Source organism: Narcine bancroftii, chromosome 1 (genome assembly GCF_036971445.1).
Source record: "Narcine bancroftii isolate sNarBan1 chromosome 1, sNarBan1.hap1, whole genome shotgun sequence".
In the NCBI taxonomy this organism is placed as follows: domain Eukaryota; kingdom Metazoa; phylum Chordata; class Chondrichthyes; order Torpediniformes; family Narcinidae; genus Narcine; species Narcine bancroftii.
In genome coordinates, this window is record NC_091469.1 from 260682944 (window position 1) to 260706495 (window position 23552).

Here is a 23552-nt window from a genome sequence, read left to right on the forward strand (position 1 = left end):
TGAAGATTTAATTTGTAGCCAGAAAAAAACTGAATTGCAACACCAAAGACAACATAGAAGGGATAGGTTTCTTTGGGTCTGAAACATATAACAAGTCATCAGCATATGAAGATACTTTATGAATACTATCCCCCTAGTAACCCCCTCCCCCCACCAATATCATTAGAATCTGGAAATACAATGTCTAAGGGTTCCAAAGCTAAATCAAATAATAAGGGCTAAGAGGACAGCCTTGCCTAGTTCCACACAGGAGTCTCAACAGGGAAGACATTTGATTCTTGGCAACAACATACACAGAAGGAGCGTGATAGATCTCTTTAATCCAAGAAATAAAACCAGGGCCAAAATTAAATTTCTCTAAAACCTCAAGCAGATAAGACCATTCCACCCTGTCAAATGCCTTTTCAGCATCAATGAAATGACATATTCCAGAATCTTAGTGAGGGAGAATACATTATATTAATTAATCTGTGACTATTTGAATATGAAAAATGATTTTTTTAATGAATCCAGTCTGATCATTAGAAATAATACTGGGAAGAACATGATACTAACTATAATTTTAGGAAAAAAATTGAATGAGATTTAATAATGATATTGGTCTATAAGAAGCACAATCAGTAAAGTGTTTATTCTTTTTAAGAATTAAAGAAATTGATGCTTCATAAATTCTGAGGAAGGGTTCCCAAAGAAGAGGAGTCCGTAAACTCCTTATTTAACCAAGGAACGAGTAGGTTAGCAAATGATTTGAAAAACTCAACCATGTACTCATCTAGATCAGGTGCCTTACCTGACTGAAGAGAAGTAATAACTTAGAGATAGATTCCACTAATGATACACAATCATTATGAGATAGTTTAGGAAAGTTCAGTCAACCCAGGAAATTATCCATTAAACTTGAATTATCTGGAAAGTCAGATTTGTATAAATTGGAATGAAAATCATGGAACACCTTATTTATTTCATCATGATCAGTAACCAAGCTCCCATCTCACTTAGAAATCTTTGTAATCTGTCTTTTCATTATAGCAGCTTTCAATTGACTTGCCAATAGCTTACCAGATTTCTCCCCATGTTTGTAAAATTGGCTTTTGGATTTAAATCGGGAAAGTTGAAAGCAAATCATGTTGCATTTGGAGTTCCACTCTCTTATAAAGGTCAGAATTAGGAGCTACCTGAGTATAATCTAACAATTTATTTACTCTTATCAACCAACAACATCTTTCCTCATTTGTTCACTTTCTCAGTCCCGTTGAATATGAAATAATTTGACATGAAGATAGACCTTAAAAGTATTCCATAATATCAAGCTGGACATTCCTTCAGTAGAATTCATTTCAAAAAAGCTATCTGCTCTTTAAATAAAGTTAACAAACTTCTCATCCTGTAACAAAGTAGAATTAAACTGCCACTGCCTGGAACCGAAAGCTACAGCAGTCAATTTAATTGAAAGCTTCAGTGGCACATGATCAGATATTACGGTTGCTCCATAATCACAAGCAGTAATGGATGGTGCTTGCTGAATATCAATAAGGAGATAGTCTGTCCTAGAATATTTATGAACATGAGAGAAAAATGAAAAATCTTTATCATCTGGATGCAACAACCTCCAAATATCCAGAAGCCCTGGGTCCAACAAAAAATAATTAATAATAGTAGTCGATTTATTTGGGAATATCCGATGGGAGGCTGATCTATCAATCAAAGCATTGAGACAGCAGTTAAAGTCTTCCCCCATAAGCAACATATACTCATTCAAATTTAGCAGTGATGAAAACACACATTAAAAAAAAATGCTGGGTCGTCAAAGGTAGGAGCATAAATGTTGACCAGCACAACCTTCTTTTACATAAGAAACCAGTTATAATTAGAAATCTACCATTGGAGTCTGCAACAGTATTAATATGCCTAAACAGAGTAAAAGAATCAATAAAAATTTAAACTCCTTAATTTTAGGTTGGGATGAGAAATGAAATGGTTGGCCCTTCCAAATTTAAAAAAAACACTGACTATCCTCCCCTCATATATGAAAAAAAATGCATCTCCTGAGCAAATATAATGTTAGCCGGAAGCCTTTTAAACACATTTTTTTTAAAAACTTTTTGTGCTCAAATGGATTATTTAGGTCATTCCAATTCTATGATACTAGATTAAAAACCTTGTCATCCATCATGTTTAAATACAGCGCAAGTCTATGACAGAACAATGTATATTGAGCAAGAGAAAGTCACATCAGAAGGGAGGTAGAGAGGCCATGGAGAAAACAAGGCAATGTAGCAGGTAAACTGAAGGTTGAAATTCCAAGGCAGTTCAGAAAGAAAAACCTAATCTACATATTCCCACCCCCCCCCCAACAAGACCCAAAAACTATCCAATAGTAGGATAGCAAGCTATCTAGCATCCCAACCCCCATTGCCTCTAGCTGGCTAAGATCCAAAAAACCAAAATGATACATCGGTTCCCAATATAATGTAGTCAAAACAAGCAGGAATTAACCAACAAAGTTACAAACCAAGATGATCTGTGTGAAAACCACAAGGTCGAACAAACCAGTTAACATATATCATTCATTTTAACTTGAAAAGTAACATAAAGCTGAAAACAGCAGGATATTTTAGATCTCCTCAAGAGAAGCACAAAAAAGATTTATTATGATAGTCTTAGCTGTAGCAAAAAAATGTATTATGTCAACCTGGAAATTAGAAGATAGCCTGAGAATACAGCAATCATACATAGCAATGAATAAATGTATTCCATTGGAAAAAATAACATATAATTTAAGAAATAACATCAGAGTATTCGAACAAATTTGGGAACCGTACCTGGAAGACGAAATGAACTGACCCAGTATGTAAAAGTGGATGACACAAATTTCTTGTTTATTTTCATTGTGTGATGACATTGTTTAATGGGTTTAATCTATCCTATATGTTGAATGTTGAGTGGGTGGGGAGGGGGGGTGAAGGAGGGAGGGAAGGGAGGGGGGAAAAGGGGAGAAAATGACACTGTGTATATTCAAGAGGGAAATGTTTGTGTGTATTTTGGTCAGTATGGTTCATAGTGTGAAAAGTAAAAAAGAGAAGAACATCAACTAAAAAAGATATTTAAAAAAAGTTACAGAGCGACCAAGAGAAAATGCTTTAAATCAAATTAACCAGTCCACATCTTCCAAACATAACAGGGTGTTCCTCACAGGACACTAATAAATCCATCAAAGATAAAGCAACCACAGTTAAATTAAACTATTCATAGCAATTGTGAAGTAGAAGGCTGCTGATCCAAGAATTTCCATGAGTCAACCACCAATCGAAACCACTTACGAGGACCATCTTTCGGCGTAATTCTCAAGTGAGTAGGAAACAGTAAAGAGGATTGGGACTCCCTTTTACACAGCTTGGTTGTCACTGCTTTATACTGTGCTCTCTCAGTAAGAATTGCAGGGCAGAGATCCTCCATAATGTAGAATTCAAATTCCTTGTATTTAAGCTTCTTCTGTTGTTGTGCTTCATGAATTATAATTTCCTTGGTCTGAAAGTAATGCAGACACCGAATCACTGGTTGAGGCTTTAACTCTGGGGAAGGTTTCATTCTTAAAGCCCGATGCGCTCTGTCCAAGATAGGAGGCTTCTGTAGCGCAACTCTCCCAAATACCTCGAACAAAAAATTCAAAAAGAATTTACTTAGGTCACCAGATTCTGTATCTTCAGGCAAACCAATAATGCATAGATTCTGTCTGTGACTGCAACTTTCCAAATCAGACACTTTCCTTGAAAACTTGTCAAGTTGCTGTGTAGTGGAAATTAAAGTCTGCCCAAAGAATCTAACCCTCGATCATGCTTGACTGCACTCTGCACCAGCGTAGAGATCTGTTCATTATAAGTCTCTAAGTTCAAATTCAGGACAGCCAGTTTACTTTCAAAACCTCTAAGCGTCAATTCTACACTTAACAATCTTTCATCCAGTTTAGAATACATTTTCTCGAGGAGTTCGGTAATTATTTCCACTGTTGATGGAGTTTCTTTAGGATCTTCCTCAAGATTTCCATCTTTCTTTCCATTTTTCCTGTTTTAAGCTTCCTGAAGTTTCCCCCCCCCCCCCCCCCCCCACCCACTTCTAAGAGATGCCATTGCAAATAAAACAAAAAACTGTTACAGAGAGAGCCAGTCTAATGAAAAAAAAAGTAACTTCGGTGGCTGTTAGAAAAAGGGAAAAATCTAAAAAAAGGTTGGAGCCATGCCTTCAGCGTCTTACTCCATCTAGTGGCAGCAAGAGACTGCATTTATCTTTCATCATTGTCCCTTTGGGTTCCACTTTGCATACTTTCATCGAATGACAAGCTTACACAGGAGGGCTGGAGGTGCTTGCAAGGCAGGTGGGTGGGTTTGGGAGACAGTGTCCACCTTCGACCATGCACCTGACAAAAGGCCCAGGCCTGCAATGTCAGTTAGCCTTCTCAATTTCATCCTACTGATCTTGCGTAACCTGCTGAGTTTCTCCAGCATGTTTGCATTACACTTGACCCCAGCGTCTTCAGAAACCGCCGGTGTGTGCTTACCTCTTTCTTTAGTCGGGTGAAATGAGAATGGATGAAGGTTTGCCAATCAGTTGAGGGGTCAGAGATTGACATTCCCATCCACTATCTTTGGCATATTAAAGAGATACAACTGCAAAGTAAGACAAATTGGATCATGCTTATCCCTTCCAGTGAATCCAATTCATTTCAATTGTAAAGACACAACAAGTGAAGACTTAAAGAAAATTGTTGAGTGACTCCTAATATTTCGAGGTTAATGCTTAAAATAAAATTCTAAAATGTGACTTGACTATTCAGTGTTCCCAATATTTGCTGGCTAAAGTTTGTGCAGGGTGCTTCAAACCCCGAGATGTGTTACAATCAAATAATAGTTGCAAACATATAGTTCCAGAGATAAAGAGCACTTAGATCATTTTGTCCCACATGATTTAGAGACCTCGTCAGATTGTTTTTCTCAAAAATCCCTAAATTTAATACATATACTTTAAAATAAATGTAGCACTGTAGCAGTGGCTACCCTGCTAAACTGAAGGATCGCACAACCAGACGGGTTGAGTTCAGTGAGCAAAAACTGATTTATTGCAGGCTGCCTGGCTGGTCTTATACTCCCAGCCCGGACCTGGCTGGTCTTATACTCCCAGCTCGGACCTGGCTGAGAACCACACTGGGGGGGCCGCGATGTCACCGAGGCATCACGTGGATCCCCAAGCGCGGGCTTCTGAGCCCGGTGCCGAGGTCAGGAGGAAACCCCCCAACGGCACAATTTTGGCCGGCTGCTCCGCCGCGTGCGTGACAAGCGGGGCCGGTTCACCTGCTTAATGGCGTACTGCCACAGCTCCCCCCAGAACCAGCGCCAATGTCCTTTTTTGTCGGGCAGTCTCGCTTCTTGGGTTGGGCCACAACTTCTGGTTCGGTTGGGTCGAGATAGGCTGGCTTTAACCTGTCACCGTAAACATTTCCCTCTTACCACCGATGTACAATGTGAAAGTGGATCCTGAATGCTGGATGACTTTGTATGGCCCCTTTTTATGGTCTTTGTCGAAGTGCTATGAACGGGCCCCGTCTGACAAAAACGTACTCCGCAGAGTACAGCTCACTGGGGACGTACGAGGCCTGTGTGCCGTGTCTGGGTGGCGGTGGGGGTGTGAAGGAGTCCAACTGAGCCCGGAGGCAGGGAAGTAGACCATGTGGTGACTGCTGGGGGTTGTGAGGTGCGTCGATGAACTCACCGGGTAGGGCTGATGACACCTGTAGGTCTTCTTTGGGTGTTGAGCGGATGCCCAGGAGCACCCAAGGCAGCTCATCCACCCAGTCGGGGCTGGTGAGATGGGCCAACTTAAGTTGGCAGTGCAATCGTTCGATTAGCCCATTAGCCTGTGGATGATAGGCCGCGTGTGATGTAGCTCGATCCCCAGCCTGTTGGCAAGCTGTGCCTAGAGCACAGAGGTGAACTGAATGCCCCAATCACTAGTGAGGTGGTTTGGGATGCCAAACCAGGCAATCCAACCATTCAAAAGCGCTCGGGAGCAGGAGTCCATGGAGGCATCTGGCATCGGGATCACCTCAGGCCAACGAGTGGTGCGGTCTACCACTGTGAAAAGGTAATGAGTGGTGAGGCCCAAGGACTGTCGGAGTGTCAAATGATCCCCAATTCCTGCAGATGTGAGAACTCTTGCTTCGCCATCTGGAGCTTGTCCGGCGGGAGACGGCGTTCCTTGGCGTGGACCGGCGGGCCTTGGGTGGGGATGTAATGAAACACCCCGTGGCATGGTGAGGCTGTGGAGAACTGAGGCATGGGTAGGGATGGGAACTCGTCCAAGATACGCTGAAACTCATCCTTGGGCGTGATGACCGTGGCCATCTGCGGCTGCTCTGTGTGGGAGGCGTTGAGGCGAATGGATTGGAAGGTACGGGCATCTACCAGACGCCTACCTCAAATGTCGATCAGGAGTCCATGGCCGAGGAGGAAATTGACATGCAGGATGGCAGTTGGAAGGGACGAAACGGTGATCCTCCACGAGAAGTTCCGCTGGTCTATCTGGAAGTGGACGGTCTTGTCTCCATACATCCGATCTCCTTCGAATTGGCTGCACGGAGGGGAGGTCCTCGAGGCCGGTTCTTGGACTCTAAGGCTGTGGCCGGGATGACGCTGATCTGGGCCCCAGTGTCGACGAGGAAGCATCAGCCGCTGACTGAATCCCACAGGTAGAGGAGACTGTGTTCTTGGCCAGACGCCGCAGCCATTAACAGCGGCCGGCCTGCTCATTGCCCTGGAACGAGCAGGGCTGACAACACTTCCAAGCTTTGGCTCCCGAGAGCTGGTGGAAGAAGCAGAGGCCTGAAATGGATGACTTGCTTCTGGCTATGCTCTTTGAGGCCCCTGCAGGGGCTGGGTGTTCCACCCAGCACTAGAGGAAAGCTTGGCGTGGTCATGCCCGTGACTCGTAACCTGCTGGACTGCTAAGCCCTCCAGGAATCGTTCAAGCCATAGCTCCTTAGCATTTTGAGCGACCTTCCTAGGGTTGACAAAGCTTTCCTGCGACAGTAACGGCCGAATGTCATCAGGCAGATGGTCGAGGAAGATGCGCTTGAAGAGTGGGCAGTTGGTGTGATCACCCATGAGTGCGAGCATCTCTTCCATTTACTCGATTGGGGTTCTGTACCCTAAGGTGTCGAGGTGCAGCATCTGAGCAGCACGCTGACACCTGGAGAGGCCGAGGGAGCCGGTGAGCACCCACTTGATGGTCCCATACTTATTTTCCGTGGGTGGGTGCTGAACGAGGTGCAGCATTCGTTTAGCGGTGGCCTGGTCCAGGGTGGTGACCACATGGTAAAACTTGGTCGAATCCGATGAAATCTGGCGGAGGTGAAACTGAGCCTCTGCGTGGCTGACCCAGGTCTCTGGCTCCTGAACCCAGAAGTCAGGAAGTTTTTTTGTTTTTTTTTTAAATTTTTTTATTTTTCACACCATAAATCACATTAGCCATGATATACACTATTTCTTTTTCACACATATACAGTGACTTTTTCTCCCCCCCCCTTTCCTCCCAAACCACCCCCCCACCCCCCCTCTCATCCATTTTAGGTATACAATCTAGGTTGCATTAAGCCAGTCAGACAATGTTGTCATTCAACAAAATTACACCAGAAATTCTACTGAGTCCATTCTTTTCTTTCCTTCTCCTTCCATCAACTTAGGTAATGTTTGTCCCCGGTAGGTTTTCGCTATTGTATTTAATGTAAGGCTCCTAAACTTGTTCGAATATTTCAATATTCTTTTTTAACCTATATGTTATTTTTTCTAATGGAATACATTTATTCATTTAAATTTAGTAGTTTCTTCCTTTTAATTTGGTTATGTATTCCATTAATATTTAAAGACATATAGTTCAGCGTAGCCCTTTTATATTTTGTTTATCTTCTCTTTCCGTTTTTCCATCATTACCTTTCCTCCTTTTCCATTTCTGTTTTCTTATTTTCAACTCTTTATAAGACAACATTCCTACAACATCCAACATTTTCCTTATTCTCCTATTTCTATCTTATTTATCCCCAATCTCCCCTTCACCTCCTGAGTTGTCCTTTATCCCTTGTCGGACAACCACATCTCCCCTCTCCATTTGGATTTGCGAATCCACTCGCAAGCGTCAACTGATTTTGCAGTGACCGCTATTTCCCCCCACCCCGCCTCCCCCAGAAAAGATTTCACTTTTCATATGTCACAAAGGTCACTCTTTTAATTCCCTCCTTATTCTCTCTATTCCATTACCTTCCCTTATTAATTCTTGTCTATACTATCTATATTTTCCTCTAAGTACAGATACATTCATGTATGCTCATTGTCTCTATTCACTCTTATACCTCTTTACCCGCATACACATCAATCGTGATCATTTTTACTCTCATTACCCGTCTTCATCCCTCAGTCTATTTTTGTCTTTACCCACATACATATCAATCGTGATCATTTTAACTCTCATTACCCGTCTTCCTCCCTCAGTCTATTTTTGTAATTGTTCTGCAAATTTTCGTGCTTCTTCTGGATCCGAGAATAGTCTGTTTTGTTGTCCTGGAATAAATATTTTCAATACCGCTGGATGCTTTAGTATAAATTTATACCCTTTCTTCCATAAAATCGCCTTTGCTGTATTGAACTCTTTTCTCTTCTTTAGGAGTTCAAAACTTATATCTGGATAAATGAAGATTTTTTGCCCTTTATACTCCAGTGGTTTGTTGCCCTCTCTTACTTTTTCCATTGTCTTCTCCAGTACCCTTTCTCTTGTAGTATATCTTAGGAATTTTACTACAATAGATCTTGGTTTTTGTTGTGGTTGTGGTTTAGAGGCCAATACTCTATGTGCCCTTTCTATTTCCATTTCTTGCTGTAGTTCCTAGGGTCTTAGGGATCCACTCTTTTATAAACTCCCTCATATTCTTGCCTTCTTCATCTTCCTTAAGGCCCACTATCTTTATGTTATTTCTTCTGTTATGGTTTTCCATTGTATCTATTTTTTGAGCTAGTAGTTCTTGTGTCTCTTTAGTTTTTTTATTAGATTTCTCCAATTTCTTTTTTAAGTCTTCTACCTCCATTTCTGCTGCTACTGCCCGCTCTTCCATCTTGTCCATTTTCTTTCCCATTTCTGTTAAGGTCATCTCCATTTTATTTATTTTCTCTTCTGTGTTGTTTATTCTTTTTCTTAAATCCTTAAATTCCTGTGTTTGCCATTCTTTAAATGACTCCATGTATCCTTTAATAAGAGCAAGTATATCCTTTACCTTGCCTTTCTTTTCTTCTTCTATTTCCCTGTACTCTTCCTCTTCCTCTTCTTCTTCCTCTGGGTTGACCATCTGTTGTTTCTTTGTTGCCCTTTCCTCCTCTTCTTTCTTGTTTCTATTGTCTTCTGTGTTCTCTTCTTGCTGCAGGTGTTCTGCAGCTGTCGTTGCCGGCTGTGGAGATCGACTCCCCAGCTGGTCCCCCCTCCCGTCGGTGTGTTTTTTTTCATTCGCATCGCGCATGCGTGAAGTATCGCGCATGCGCGGTTGCGCACTTTTACTCGGCTCTGCGAGCCATTTTTGTAGTCCATTATTTACTGACCTGAGGGAGCGGGTTTCTCTCTCCGCAGCGGGCCTCTTCGGACAGGTAAGGCCTTCACCTTTTTCCTCCTTTGTCTTCTCTTCCTCTCTTCTTACCGTTGCTTTCGATTTTTCTTTTTTTGTCGCCATCTTCTTTCCACCTTTATACTCACTTTTCTGTAACTTTTATTTCTGTGCCTTTGTGTTTTCTTTTGTTTTTCCCGACTTTTCTGGAGAGGGCTGGAGTTCACCGTCCGGCCACTACTCCATCACGTGACTCCTCCTCGAAGTCAGGAAGCTTGATGGCTGTAGCGTTGATCAAAGTGTCGTTCATGTTGGGTTCAAAGACATTTGAACCTGTCAGAGTCACCAATTGTAGTGGCGGCTACACTGCTAACTGAAGGATCGCACAACCAGACGGGTTGAGTTCAGTGAGCAAAAACTGATTTATTGCAGGCTGCCTGGCTGTTCTTATACTCCCAGCCTGGACCTGGCTGAGAACCGCGCTGGGGGCGTCACGTGGGTCCCCAAGCGCGGGCTTCTGAGCCCGGTGCCGAAGTCGGGAGGAAACCCCCAAAGGCGCCATTTTGGCCGGCTGTCCCACTGCGTGCGTGATAAGCGGGGCTGGTTCACCTGCCTAATGGCGTACCGCCACAGCAGCATTATTGACCTAGCCATTAGATTAACATCTATTAACTATTCCTAATTGCAGTTGACAAAGGATGGGGAGTTCCCTTTTAATACAAAACATGCCACAGTATCATTAGATTAGTGGGGGTGGGGAGGGGGGAATCCAGAGCAGCAGGCCAGTAAACAGAGGAGTTGAGGGGGTAGTAAATGTTATGGCATTTACATTTACTAGTACCAGCATGTTCCAGTAAGGAGGAAGGACAGGGGTGGCAAAGTAAGAAAACTTTGAATGATGAGGAAAAAAAATAAAGTGAGAAGGGACGGGTAAATAAATGCAATGTAACTGAAGGCTGAGGTGTGTTTATTTTAATGGAAGGAGGATGAGGGGGATGAACCCAGAGCCCACATCAGTGCATGAAATTAAGATGTTGTGCCATTGTGGAGACTTGACTGTAAGAGGGACAGAATTGGCGACTCAATGTGCAGGGGTTTTAATGTTATAAATGAAAAAGAGAGAATGTTATAGGTTGCATTACTATTCAGGGTGAGTGTCAGAGCTGCACTCAGTGAGGGCTCATCCAATGAAGGCAATGGGAGTAAAGATTAAAAATAAGCAAGGTGCAATCACAGTGATAAGTTTATTCTATGGGCCAAAACACACTGAAATGTTGGAGGAACTCAGCTGGTCTTTTCAGCATCCATATAAAGCAAAGATATACCGTATTGCCAACGTTTTGGGCCTGAGCCCCTCTTCAAGGAATAAGCAGAATGAGTCAAAAACAGGAAATTTCAGAAAATCTCAGAATTCAGACAGTGCTGGGTGGGGGAGGAATGCAGACCAACAGAAGGTGCTAATTGGATATAATAAGGGGAGAGGCAAGGATGATCATGTCTGTGCAAAAGGACAAGGAAAAGGGAGAGAGCGAGAGCTGGGGAAAGACGACAGGAGAAGTAAGGGTTGAGTGGGGGGTGGGGGGCATTAATGAAAGCCAGAGAAATCCATATTAATCCAGTTGGAGGGTGCCCAGTAGGAAGATGAGATGTTGTTCGTCCAATTTGCAAGTGCATGAGATCATGGACAGACATATCTATGGAGCTTCCAATAGTCACTGTAAGGGTGGAGGAACATATATGTATTTGGATTACGGAAAGATGTGAAGGCAACAAAGTTGATTTGGACTTCCTTGGAGCCAAAGGTGGGTAAAATTTCTAAGGTGCATCCAGGAGGATTACTTGAAGCAGCATATAAATAGTCCAACCAGGAAAGGGGTCATACTAGACTTTCTATTGGGTAAAGAGCCTGAAAGGTTATCAGAGTTTGAGGAGGATAGCATTTTGAGGAATAATGATCGAGATTCCTTATGTTTTAAGTTAGGCATGAGTAAGGATAAGCCTGGAGTTATGGGAAAATGCTAAGTTGAGAGAGGGCAAAGTATGACAATTATCACATAGGAGACATAATTGGGAGCTGCTGTGCGTTTTTTTGGAAGCAGCTGATCATAGTCCAGTACCATCATGTTCCACTAAGGAGGAAGGCCAAGGACGGCAAAGTAAGAGAACTGTTGAATGATAGGAATGGTCCTGAATTTAGTGAAAAAAAGGAAAGTGAGATTGAGGAAGCTAAATACAACATAGCACTGAGGGACATAAATATTGTCGGACACAGGTCAAGCAGAGCATCAGAAAGGGGCATAAAATACTATTGGGAAGCATTTCATACTAACATTAAAAATAAAATGTTTGTTTTTTTTTGGAACCACTCAAGGCCAACATTTATGCTTGGAGTAGGGACTATAGAATACTATAGCACAGAAACAGGCTCTTTAGTCCTTCCAGTGCCGAACAATTATTCTGTCTCATCTTAATGGCCTGTCTCCAGATCAGTGCCCTCCATTCCCTTCCCATCCATGTACCCGGATCATACCCCTCCCATCCATGTACTCGGACCAGCCTTCCATACTCCTCCAATCCATGAACTTGGACCCTAGTCCTTTATACCCCTCCCATCCATGTACCCAGACCAGCCCTCCATACCCCTTACATCCATGAACCCAGACCATATCCCTCCATTCTCCTCCCAGTCATTTACCCAGACCAGCCTTCCATACCCCTCCCATTTATGTACCTGGACCATAGGCCTCTATTCCCCTCCAATCCATGAACTCAGACCATAGTCCTCTATACCACTCCCATCCATGAACCTGGACCATATCTCTTCATACCCCTCCCATCTATTTACCCAGACCAGCCCTCCTTTTTTTTTGGAAAACTTTATTTAAAGACTTTACTCAAAATACAGTTAAACATAACAAAGAAAAGTGAAGAACAATTTTTTATATAAAAAACCCCACCCACCCTCCCACCCCTTCAGCCAGCTCCCTAAAGGGGAGCCAAATATAAAAACAATACAGTTAATATAAAGAATATTTCAAAGTGTTTCCAAATTCTTATACTCCAAATAAGGACACCACATTTTAACAAAAAATGAATAATTATCATGCAAATTACATGTAATTTTTTCCATAATAATACGTTCTCAATTCATTATGCCAGCATGTTATATTAATCTCCACATTATCTTTCCAAGTATAACTACACATTTTCGAGCTACAGACAGCACTAGATGTACAAATGCAATTTGAAATTTGAAACCATATATCCCAACAAAAAAAATCGATGGGTCTAATGGCAATTTAATCTTAAATAATTTTTCCATAACCAATCTAATTCCTTCACAAAACGGTTGTACTTTAACACAAGACCAGACAGCATGTCAAAAAGTTCCAATACATAATCCACATCTTAAAACAAGAATCCAAATTACTAAACCCATATTTTTTTCAATTTCTCTGGAGTCAAATATAACTGATGCAAAAAATTATAATTAACCATTCCATATCGTACATTTGTCACTTTAGTTACACTATCATGACACATAGCCTCCCAATTATCTTAGGGAAAAATATAGGTTAAATCACTTTCCCATTTAAGTCTAGATTTCTCCCAATCCGGTTTATCCATCGCATCTTGTAACAATTGGTACATATCCAAAATATAACCTTTCTTAGGTACAGAAGAAATCAAAGACTCAAATTTTGTCAACATGGGTAAATTCATCTCTTTACCATAATTATCTTTTATTAAAGCTCTAAGTTGATAATACACAAATAAAGAGTTTACAGATATATCAAATTTCTCCCTCAGTCGGTAAAAGGAGAAAAACTGGCCTTCTTCAAAACAGTCCTGAAGTATCTTAATACCCTTAGAATTCCATCTCTTTAAATGATTACTGAACATTGAAAAAGGAATAAGCTGATTATGATATAACGGGGTTTGGATTGATAATTTACCCTTTGATCCTAAAACCATATTTCATTTAACCCATATCCTTAACAAATGTTTTAGTACCGACATATTACATTCCCGCAATAAATTCCCATTCCACTTAAATATAAACTGGTGTATCTCAACTTCAGGTATACAAGTCATTTCCACCTTTGCCCAATTCGGAGGTTGGTCCACATCCATCAATCTACTAACAAATTTCAACTGAGCTGCTTCATAATAATTTTGAAAATAAGGTAATTGTAATCCACGTAATGCATATTTCCATGTAAGTTTATGCAAAGCTACTCGTGCTAACTTTCCCTTTCATAAAAATTCCTGCACTGCTCTATTCAAATCCTGAAAAAAACCTTTTGAAAGTAAACATGGTATTGACTGAAACAAATACTGAACTCGAGGAAAAATATTCATTTTAATGCAATTTACTTGACCAATTAATGTTAACAGCAGATCTTTCCATTTAATTAAATCAATTTTAATCCTTTTTAATAAAGGTACATAATTTAATTTATATAAAGATTGATAATCTGCATTTACTACTACCCCTAAATACTTAATTCTCTCTGACCACTTTAATTTTTATCATACTTTTATATTCTGAATAATCTTCATCCCCAACTGGCACTATTTCACCCTTATCCCAATTTACTTTATATCCAGACAACTCCCCAAATTTTAACAAACAATCTTGTAAATATTTCAAAGATTGTTCTGGTTCTGTCAAATATACCAACACACATCTGCAAACAAATTAATCTTATATTCATCTTCCACAATTTTCATTCCTTTAATCTTATCATTCTCTTTTATTGTCTGAGCTAACGGTTCGATAGCCAATGCAAATAAGGCTGGTGACAATGGACAACCTTGTCGAGTTAATCGCATTAATTTAAATGGTAAAGAAATTTGGCCATTTGTCACCACCCTAGCAACTAGGTTTGTATATAAAGCCTTAACCCAACCAATTAAATAAGGGCCAAAGTTAAACTTCTCTAACACCTTAAATTAAAAATTCCACTCAATCCTATCAAAGGCTTTTTCCACATCCAGCACAACCACCATAAGGTGGTTTGGTTGCTGTCTCAATGCACTGACCAGTGTTATCAATCTGAGGGTATTATCAGACGCATTTCTATTTTTAATAAAACCTGTTTGATCTATATGTATCAACTGAGGTAAATATTTGGCAAGTTTATTCGCTAACACCTTCGCTATAATTTTATAATCTACATTTAATAAAGAAATAGGCCTATATGAAGACATTTTCAATGGGTCCCTGTCTATTTTAGGAATCAAAGTAATTATAGCACTCGAACAAGATTCTGGTAACAACTGCTCCTCAGTTACTTGCAGCAATAGATCTCCAAATACAGAAGATAAATCTTCGTAAAATACTTTATAGAATTCAACTGAGAATCCATCATCTCCTGGTGACTTTCCATTCGGCATCTCCTGTAAGCTTCTTTAATCTCAAAATCCGTGAATGAAGCTTCCAATTCTTTAACCTCCTTCTCCCCTAAAACAGGTATATTTAATTCATATAAATAAGATTCAATAGGACCAGCATCCTGCTTTCCCTCAGAAGTATATAATTTCTGGTAACATGAATAAAACTGGTAATTAATTTCCTGAGTTTAAAAGTAACTGTTGAGTTTTTTTTCACAGCATTAATAGTTTGGGATGTCTGTTCTGTTTTTAACTGCCATGCTAGTACCTTATGAGCTCTCTCACCCAATTCATAATAAAGTTGCTTATAAATTAAATGCTCATACTGATAAGTTTGTAATGTATTATAATGTAACTTCAACTTCGTTAAAGCAGCTTTTTTTATCTTCTGTAACATCTTTCTGAAATTCCTTTTCCAACTCAGTAATTTGTTTCAAATAATTTTCCCTCATAAATATGCTTTCAAAGCATCCCACAATACAAAATTACCGCATACTGAATTGACATTCTCAGCCAAAAACAAAGTAATCTGCTCCTTAACAAAAGTTATAAACTCTGGTTTCTTCAGTAACATTGTGTTGAACCTCCATCTGTAAGACGATTGCACCACTTCTGGACTTACACAGGAGAAAAATAACATGGAATGGTCTATTCAATACTCTATCCTGTAAATGCGCCGAAATCAAGAAAAAGTCTATTCTAGAAAATGAATCATGTCTAGATGAATGAAAAGAAAAGTCTTTCTCTGTAGGGTTTACTCTCCTCCAAACATCAACCAAATTCAAATCTTTCATCAACGCTCCTATTTGTATCGCCACCTTTGATTTCCTTATACTTTTCGGAGATCTATCCAATAAAGGATCCAAAACACAGTTAAAATTTCCCCCAACCAAAATATTATTATTGGCCTGATTAAGCAATAAAAAAGCCTCCGACATAAACCGTTCACCATCTACATGAGGTGCATAAATATTAACAAAGTCCATGATTCAGCAAAAATTTTACAGTTAACCATCAAAACCCTCAAACGATTCCAATTCAAACAGTAATTTCTTATTAATTAAAATCACTACACCCCTCGCCTTAGAATTAAAAGATGAAGAAAACACATGACCAACCCACTCTCTCTTCAATTTCAAATGTTCTTTTTCGGTCAAGTGTGTTTCTTGCAAAAAAGCAATATCAACTTTTATTCTTTTTATATAGGCCAAAACACGTTTGCACTGGACATTAAAAGTTGCAAAATTCAAATTAGACATTTCTTAATCTAATAATATATTTGACTACTATAAAATAATGCTCCCCTTCTAATTCCCTTAATATTCTAATCCCCCCTATATAAAAACTCCAAAAAAAAGAAAAAAAACAACAATCCCAAAACAAACTACTAAAAAGTAGTAGTCTCCTAAAAATCTGGGTGTGGTAAAACCCACGAGTGACAGGTGACTAAAGGTCTCAGTGTCATCCACCACCCCCACCCCCAGTCAGACTTTCACAAAGTACTTAAACAAAAACAGTTAACCCAGTGATTCCAGTCCCAGTGATTGTTCCGGGTCCTCAATATCAAAAAGACTTTGCGTCAATTCAACTTTTTTCCCATTCTTTCCATGTTTTCCATTCTTCCCATTTCCATTGCCATTTACCCTCCTCTTAGGTGACAATGGTGGCGATCGTCCATTTCCTCATAAATCTGGCAATGCATTAGCAAAGATTAATGCATCATGGTCATTTTCAAAGAATTGAGATCGAAAGTTCCCATAAAAAAACTTTCAATACTGCTGGATAACGAAAGGCAAATTTATATCCCTTTCACCACAATACTTCTTTAGCTGAATTAAATTCTAGGCGCCTTCTAATAATTTCTTGACTCAAATCTGCATAAAAAAACCACCCTGTTATTTTGAACCATCATTGGAGCCTCGTTTTGCCGTGCTTTCTGCACCGCCATTCGCAATATCATTTCTCTATCCTGATATTTCAAACAGCGAATCAGAATTGCTCATGGTGATTGGCCTGGAAATGGTTTCTTCCTTAATGCTCTGTGTGCCCGATCTAACTCCAGACCAACACCTCAGGAATCCATTTCTTAAAAAACTTTACCAGATCAGAACCTTCTATATCTTCTGGAAGACTTACTATTTTTACATTATTTCTTCAACTTTGATTTTCTAATAAATCAATCTTCTTCAATAATTCCTTCTTCTGAATCCCCCAATTCGCAAAAGAATCCTCCACTTATTCCATTTTTTCTCTATTACACTCCATTTGATTCTTACATTCAAAAAAAGCTTCTTCAATCTTTTTAAAATTATCTTGTCTGGGTACATGGATGAAAATCCACTGATTTTATACATCTACTAAAATCACTTTTATCTACAGTAATATACAGTAATATCCATTAACAATGGCGTGAAGCAAGGCTGTGTTCTCGCACCAACCCTCTTTTCAATCTTCTTCAGCATGATGCTGAACCAAGCCATGAAAGACCTCAACAATGAAGACGCTGTTTACATCCGGTTCCGCACGGATGGCAGTCTCTTCAATCTGAGGCGCCTGCAAGCTCACACCAAGACACAAGAGAAACTTGTCTGTGAACTACTCTTTGCAGACGATGCCGCTTTAGTTGCCCATTCAGAGCCAGCTCTTCAGCGCTTGGCGTCCTGTTTTGCGGAAACTGCCAAAATGTTTGGCCTGGAAGTCAGCCTGAAGAAAACTGAGGTCCTCCATCAGCCAGCTCCCCACCATGACTACCAGCCCCCCCCACATCTCCATCGGGCACACAAAACTCAAAACGGTCAACCAGTTTACCTATCTCGGCTGCACCATTTCATCGGATGCAAGGATCGACATCGAGATAGACAACAGACTCGCCAAGGCAAATAGCGCCTTTGGAAGACTACACAAAAGAGTCTGGAAAAACAACCAACTGAAAAACCTCACAAAGATAAGCGTATACAGAGCCGTTGTCATCCCCACACTCCTGTTCGGCTCCGAATCATGGGTCCTCTACCGGCATCACCTACGGCTCCTAGAACGCTTCCACCAGCGTTGTCTCCGCTCCATCCTCAACATTCATTGGAGCGCCTTCATCCCTAACGTCGAAGTACTCGTGATGGCAGAGGTCGACAGCATCGAGTCCACGCTGCTGAAGATCCAACTGCGCTGGGTGGGTCACGTCTCCAAAATGGAGGACCATCGCCTTCCCAAGATTGTGTTATATGGCGAGCTCTCCACTGGCCACCGTGACAGAGGTGCACCAAAGAAAAGGTACAAGGACTGCCTAAAGAAATCTCTTGGTGCCTGCCACATTGACCACCACCAGTGGGCTGATATCGCCTCAAACCGTGCATCTTGGCGCCTCACAGTTCGGCGGCAGCAACCTCCTTTGAAGAAGACCGCAGAGCCCACCTCACTGACAAAAGACAAAGGAGGAAAAACCCAACACCCAACCCCAACCAACCAATTTTCCCCTGCAACCGCTGCAACCGTGTCTGCCTGTCCCGCATCGGACTTGATAGCCACAAACGAGCCTGCAGCTGACGTGGACATTTACCCCCTCCATAAATCTTCATCCGCGAAGCCAAGCCAAAGAAGAAGATCTTGCTTCATAAAAGTCATTTCTTCACACATAGTATTCATTTTGGTTTTCACTTCCATAAATCCTTGAGTCATCTGAACAGACATCTGCATTGACATTTTTTCCATTTGATGAGCAATTCCTTCCAAGATTGTAAACCAAGAATCCAGTCCAGGTTTCATCACCTCCCTTTGAGGCCTAACTTTTCTAATGCCAGTCCCCAAATTTTCCTGTGTAAATTCCAATAAAGTTGAGATCTCTTCCTCTTCCGGTGCGGCTGCGAGTTTGGACACCCGACGACAGCGTGCCGACCTCGTCAGCCCACATTCGCTCGGGCTCCCCCACAGCCCACACCTTATCCAATAATTCACGGACCCAGGATGCCCGGCAGAATCACCGACCACGCAGGTGCGTCTTCTGATGCTACACTGCGCGCCCCCGGACCACCAGGCAATGTTGCAGGTTTGTGGGTCTGTCCTGACTCGGCCGATCCGCCCGCGCGCCCAGACTCAAGGGTGAGCGAGTCAGAACCAGCCGAGCTTGTCATTGAACTGGCACCATCTTGCGGATGCATAATCAGCGCTGGCGTAATACTTAACCGAGCAGGAGTCCTCTGAGGCTTGGGGGCTCCAGTCGATGACTCTGTGGCTTCAACTTGATAGGTAGGCCTTAATTCTTCAGCATTTTTGTAAGGTAGTTTCTTTTGCAATTGAGGTTTTGATTTTTTCATGTTTGCAGCCATTTCAATCCTTCACTATTCCAAAATCTGTAGATACTATTTTTAACCACTTTTACATGTTTTAAAGTCTGGTATTTAGAAGTCTAACTGGGGGAAGGTGGAACCACACGTCTGCCCTCTACGCCATCTTGCCACGCCCCCTCCTCCATACCCCTTCCATCCATGTACCCAGACCAGCCCTCCATTCCCCTCCCATTCATGTACCTAGACCAGGCCTCCTCCATACCCCTCCCATTTATGTACCTGTCCAAAATGTTTTCAAATGCTAAAATTGACCATTCACCACTTTAGCTGGTAGTTGTTCCTTTCTCTCACCACTCTCTGTATGAAGGAGGATTAGGTACCAAATGAGCACTGTGCAATGGTATTCACCAAGGAGAACTGCATGTAGTGAGAGCAGTGTGAAAAATGCTAACTGAGCCAGTGTATTTTAAGATCAAGGAAAAGGTGGTGCTGAGTCTCCTGAAGATCATTAAGGCGGATAGGTCCCCATGGCCTGATGGGATACTCCCAGGTTATTGAAAGAGGCAAGAGAGTGCTGAGGACTTGGGGATCTTCGTATTCCCACCAGTGGCAGGGCAAGACTGGAGAGTAGCGAATATTGTTACTCTGTTCATTAAAAGAAATAGGAACAATCTATAACAGCCGTTTTCAAACTTTTTTTTCCCACTCACAACCACCTTGTAATTGCTATGCCATAAGTGCTATGTGATTAGTAAAGGATTGAAAGAAAAAGTTTGAAAAACCACTGTTTCAATCGTACCTAATTGAGTCGTTACGTGGACTGTTTCATAACTCTAAATGAAATGGACCAATGACAACTTTTCTCAAGCAAAATATTTAAGTAACAATTGGGTCTATAGCAGTGATTCTCAACCTTCCCTTCCCACTTACATACCACCTTAAGCAATCCCTTACTAATCACAGAGCACCACATAGGTGGCATGTGAGTGGAAACAAAATGTTTGAAAACCACTGATCTATAAAATTATATTCAAAGGAAAGCCCTCAAACTTTGTTGCTATACTAGGCATAATGTGTCAAATAAACCTATTGTAAACTTATCTAAAAGATTCCAGGAAACTCATGAAATTCATGAAATAAAGCAGGGGCCCCCAAACCTTTTCAACCTGTTCATGGAGTCCTTGTTCCCTCATCTACCCCCAGACATCAAAGTGTTCCTTGTATGACAGTGGGGTGTGTCCAGGGTGGATGGGATGGCAGCACTGACATGGGTGGGGGGGTTGACGGCACTAGCTGTCCACCATTCCTGGTCCTCCCGTTTGCTCTCAACTTATTAGATGGCCGAAGCTAAATACAACATGGCGGCCACCAAGACCAGCTCCCATGAGAGGATGACCCCCAATGCCAACTCTCGCAAGAGGTTGGCCATCCCTATCATAGGTGTGATTTTCCGTAGATACATCCCTGCTTTCGACCCCAAAAGTTCAACTGATGCCCTTTCAACCCCAAGGCAATTATCACCCCCTTGAATAATCTCATCGGCCCCCAGGGTCCAATATCGACCACTTTGCAGACACTTGAAATAGAGGGATACATATAATGTGCAAGCAGCAGTGTTTCAGTTTGGCAAAAAAAAAAGAGCTGCTGGAAGAACTTAATTGTTTCACAAAATTTGGTAGACACCGTGGTTCGAATAAAAAATACACAAAATGCCGGAGAAGCTCAGCAGGTCAAACAGTGTCCAATGATGAAGGACTTAAGCCCAAAACGACAGTTACATATCTTTATCAATGCGGATACTGGTTGACCTGCTGAGCTTCTCCAACATTGTGTGTGTGTGTGTGTGTTTTTTAAATGCTGGAAGAGCTTAGTCAAGCAGCATCCATGGGTGAAAATGGTTTCTCAAAGGTTGGAATCCTTTATCAAGACTCAAGCGAGAAAGGGAGATATCAACTCAAGGATTAGAAAAACCTGGGGATGAACTAAGAGGTGATAGGGTATTGGACAGAAGGTGGAGGAGCCAAAGAGACAGAGGAAAGGACCACTTAGAGGGGGAAGGTTAGAGAGAAAAGTAAGAATAGGGGTTGTTTAAGATACGGAAACAGTGGAATAGAGTTCGGATTTACCTTAAATTAGAACAATAGAGATTCTTGCCATTGGGTTTAAGGCTGTCCAGGAGGGCAGCATGGTTAACATAGTGGTTAATGCAATGCTGTTACAGTACCAGTGATCAGGACCAGGTTTCAAATCCTGCGTTGTCTGTAAGGAGGTTAAATGTTCTCCCATGTCTGCATGGTCTTTTCCCGGGGCTCCGGTTTCCTCCCACCCTTCAAAATGTACCAGGTCCATTGGGTGTACTTGATCGGCAAGGGCCTGTTACCATGTTGCATGTCTAAATTAAAAGAAAATGTAATGTGTTGTTCCTCAAGTTTATTTTTGGCCAGACTTCGAGAATGATGGGCCCAAGGACAGACAATTCTGCATGAGAATTGTGAAGGGATTTAAAGTGGTTATCTACTGGGAGTTTGGACCAACAGAAAGAGTGCAGATATTTGGAAGGTGGTCACAAAATCTACATCTGGTCTTAATGGAGGCAATGCGGAGTACACCAAATGCAGCATATTATGTTGGAGGTCTTGCAGCTCTGTTACTGTGCTCTAATGTTTTATTGTTCTATATTCATTGTATACAATATATCTTTTTATTGCTTACCTCAATTTACCCTGATTACAATCTAGTAGGGAAAGATCTAAAGAATGACAAAACACTAATTCAAATATCCTAAATACAAATAAAACCACAAGTTATCTGTTAAATCTACCAGAGTTGCCAACTACAAACTGAATGTTCTCATCAGCTGCAATGCCATCCGTGAGTCACCAAATCAACAGAAACACATCATAAACAGCTCACTCAAAATTATCAAGTATTCAATCAGAGTTAAGCTAAGCCCAAGGCACCAAATTTATAAAAGCTGAAGTAAAAAAACTGCTCTGGATTGCTAAAGCAAATCTTTGAATTTGTTAAAAGCATTTTAAAGAGACAAACTCTATCGGGTGGGGTTATCATTAATCTCATGACAATAAGCAGATCACATTGTTCTGAGCAATTAGCGTCCCTCAACCTTACACAACTTTAAATAGGGCTTTGCTGTACATAGAGAAGACACACCTCTAGGAATATAAACCAGCTGCTCAAATTTCTGTCCGGAGCCCAAATGTGGACTATTTTTGAGGCAGTAGGTTCCAGATGAACCAGAAGGCCCTTTGATGGAGAAAAAGGGAAGGTAAAGGGAGATTCTCCACCTTTACATCGCTGCACTTATGTACGTAAAAGGCCTGAAGGCGGATGGACTGCTCATGTATGCTCCAGATTCTATCTGCCCAGGGGGCACACTCAGAGGTGGAGTGAAGTCTCTCCATAAAATGAAAGCGGCTACAAAGGGTAGGGATGATGACATCGCGATGACAACATCAGCCCGCGACCCAGGAGCATGAATTTAAAAAACTCATATGGTTAATAGAGACTATTACGTTGCGCAAGAGATCTGCCTGAGTCCTTAAACTGATTGCACAGATCTCCACTTGCGCTCTTACCTGCTTTTCAGCCGTAATTTTTGAGTATAGGCCACTTTCCGTTCTTGGTGCATATGTTTGAGGTCATGCTGGCGGGTGGCATTACTGCACCACTCACCCCACCTCCTTCAGCTCTTGAAAACAGTTCCCGACTCAGCTCTGCATAAAAGGACCGCGTGATCCACCTTATAGGTCGTCACCATAAAAGGTAAAATCAACTTTTTTTTAACTTGAGCTGGCTATAATGTGGGGTTTCACCATGCAAAGGCTTATTGACAATTCTTTATCTCCCACTGATGCTGATTGACCTGCAGAGTTCCTCCTGCAGATTGTGTTTAGTTTTAGCATCTGCAGTCTCCTAAGTGCCTTCTGTCCTCTGGAATCACTCCTTATAATGGAAACACTCAGTCCCATGCAACACCTTTGTGAATCTCCTCTATACCCTCTTTAGCACTACCACAGATTTCCTATACTATGGAGTCATGAACTGCATATCTACTCCAGCTGAAGTCTGACCATTTTTTATAAAGTGTGAGGAGAACCTCCCTGCCCCATCTGATGAGATAATTGTAATAGAAATCTACAGATATTTCATGTGATCCAAGAGAGCTAGGGTTAGACTGATAATGAAAACTGAGCCTCCATCACCACCTTCCACCATGGCCCCAG

At 41.4% G+C, this 23552-nt stretch overlaps 1 long non-coding RNA gene across 1 annotated transcript in view; it reads left to right on the forward strand.

The window, feature by feature from the left end:
* Window positions 1-3233: 3233 nt before the first annotated feature.
* The window catches only part of LOC138751339 (uncharacterized), a 65686-nt gene continuing 45367 nt past the window's right edge, over window positions 3234-23552 (forward strand). Inside the window, exon 1 of the long non-coding RNA XR_011349847.1 lies at window positions 3234-3348. This is a non-coding gene — a long non-coding RNA (uncharacterized lncRNA). The remainder of the gene's footprint in view (window positions 3349-23552) is intronic.